The following is a 2,772-nucleotide window of genomic DNA, read 5'->3' on the forward strand; positions in this document are numbered from 1 at the left end:
TTTTTTATTTGTAGTTCAAAGTTGTTATTTGAGTTTACGTATTACCATTTTGTCTTTAGGAGATAGTGAGTGGAGCAGTGGACGCTAGAAAATGGAGTAACAAATGGAGATATAGGAACATTTACGACATATTCTTCTCTTTGAATTCAATACAGCAGTGACAACCAGGCAGCGAGAAACATTTGTGCCGCGTATGGGGATAATGAAATTGGACAGAGCACGGCAAGCAAATGGTTTCGTAAAAAAAAAAAATGGTTCAAATGGTTCTGAACACTATGGGACTCAACATCTGAGGTCATCAGTCCCCTAGAACTTAGAACTACTTAAACCTAACCAGCCTAAGGGCATCACACACATCCATGCTCGAGGCAGGATTCGAACCTGCGACCGTAGCAGTTGCGCGGTTCCGGATTGTGGCGCCTAGAACCGCTCGGCCACGTTTTGACATTCACCGCTCTCCACTTTCAGGAAGTCTTTGGGGTTTTTCGAAGACCGGTTAAACGCTGTAATCCACAATGATCCATGTCAGTGTACGTGAGAACTGGCAAACGTGATGAACCGTGATCATTCGACTACCAAGTGACATTATCATGCCGTGGGGATGGTTAAAAAGCCGAGTGTTCGGGTACCTCATACTGTAAGCAAAAATCACAAAAATCAGCAGGTGCCCATACGTGCATCTCAGCTTGATCGTCAGCAGTTGGTTCATGGACCACACCGACCATTACTATCCTGTACCGTTACTAAAATTAAACTAACTAAACTCCACCCGAACAGGCCATGAAGGCCTATCGGCACCGACCGGCCGCCATGTCATCCTCAGTCCATAGGCGTCACTGGAAGGGGATATGTAGGGGCATGTAGTCAGCACACCGCTCTCCCGGCTGTATGTCAGGTTCCGAGACCGGAGCCGCTACTTCTCAATCAAGTAGCCCCTCAGTTTGCCTCACAAGGGCTGAGTGCACCCCGCTTGTCAACAGCGCTCGGCACACCGGATGGTCACCCATCCAAGTGCTAGCCCAGCCCGACAGCGCTTAACTTCGGTGATCTGACGGGAACCGGTGTTACCACTGCGGCAAGGCCGTTTGCTGTACTGTTACTGGTGATGAGAAATTGTGTCTTTATGCTAATATACGGAAAAGAAAGGTATGGATGAGCCCAAACGAAGCATCAACTGCCCGTACAAAGACCTGCGCGCGTCCACAAAAAATAATGTTACGCATCTGGTGGAACAGCGAAGGTGTGGTGTATTAGGAACTACTCCCCCGAGGTGTAACCATCACTACTGAAATTTGTTGTCAACAACTAAGACGTCTTGCAAACGCAGTCGAAGGACAACGGCTGGGATGACTGCGTGCAGTGATGCTACCCCACGATAACACCCGCCCGCAAAAAAGACTGAGAAAGAACACTAAAGAGGAGTTGGGTTGGGAAGTCATTCCGCACCTGCCTTATTCACCTGATCTTGCACCCTCAGATTTTCACCTTTTCCTCCCTCTATCGAAAAACCTTAAAGGAACTTCCTTTCCAGATGAAAATGCGCTCCGAACATGCCTCGGCGAGTTCTTCGCCTCAAAACGGCGTGATTTCTACAGTCGCGGAATCGAATAGTTACCCTGCGTTGGCAGACTGTTGTAAATAGTGAAGGAGAATATATTATTGATGACTAAAGTCTCTGTTATGTGTATGTGTGGAAAAACGCTACGAACTTATACACAAACTCAATACATTTTCAAAGACGCTGGGAGAATGCTGTAAGTAAAGTGGCTGAAAAATATTTTCTGCGTTACTTGACAGTTATTTTCATTCTAAAAGAGATCATTGTCCCACTGTTGCGACTGATTTAGAAAAAATTGAGAGTAAAACCATTATTCCATTAACGAAATGTAAATTCATAATCTGAGATTTAGTAACAAGTGAACAAAAAGGCGCTCAGTCCGGAACCGCGGGACAGCTACGGTCGCAGGTTCGAATCCTGCCTCGGGCTTGGATGTGTGAGATGTCCTTAGGTTAGTTAGGTTTAATTAGTTCTAAGTTCTAGGCGACTGATGACCTCAGAAGTTAAGTCGCATAGTGCTCAGAGCCATTTGAACCATTTGAACAAAAAGGATGATCGTTAATCCTGGGGTACCTCACGAGTCAATGATCGTATTTAATACTGTATTAATAACTGTCCGCTTTGATCGCAGTTTATTATATAATTCGCAGTATTAAAGGTTTCAGCTTTCTGTCATCATCGGATGCAAATGCTTTGTACAGTCAGGTACACAAAGTCCTAGCGATGGCCCGAGGGCGTCCTATACTTATACCGTAAGCTGTCCTCTGTCTTGTGAACGAACACTAGCATGTACTTAAAAGTTCAGAATAATTATTTATACTCTGAAATATATCCTCAACATTTAAGAACTGATCTGAATGATAACGGAATCTGATTAATCCGCAGATCATGGTCTACTGGCTAGCGTTGCTGCTTCTGGATCACGGGGTCGCGGGTTCGATGCCCGGCCGGGTTGGGGATTTTCTCTGCCCGGGGACTGGGTGTTAGTGTTGTTATCATCATTGCCTCATTATCATCATCATTCGTGATTCGTTTGGACTGTGTAAAAATTGAGACTTTGTACGGGCGCTGATGACTGCGCAGTTCAAATGGTTCAAATGGCTCTGAGCACTACGGGACTTAACATCTGTGGTCATCAGTCCCCTAGAACTTAGAACTACTTAAACCTAACTAACCTAAGGACATCACACACATCCATGCCCGATGCAGGATTC

General features: G+C 45.4%; 1 pseudogene; it reads right to left on the reverse strand.

Annotated features, from left to right (window-relative positions):
- Positions 1-971: 971 nt before the first annotated feature.
- LOC124723980 lies at positions 972-1,089 on the reverse strand (annotated as a pseudogene).
- Between the last annotated feature and the right edge of the window lie 1,683 nt (positions 1,090-2,772).

Source organism: Schistocerca piceifrons, chromosome X, assembly GCF_021461385.2.
Source record: "Schistocerca piceifrons isolate TAMUIC-IGC-003096 chromosome X, iqSchPice1.1, whole genome shotgun sequence".
Taxonomy (NCBI): domain Eukaryota; kingdom Metazoa; phylum Arthropoda; class Insecta; order Orthoptera; family Acrididae; genus Schistocerca; species Schistocerca piceifrons.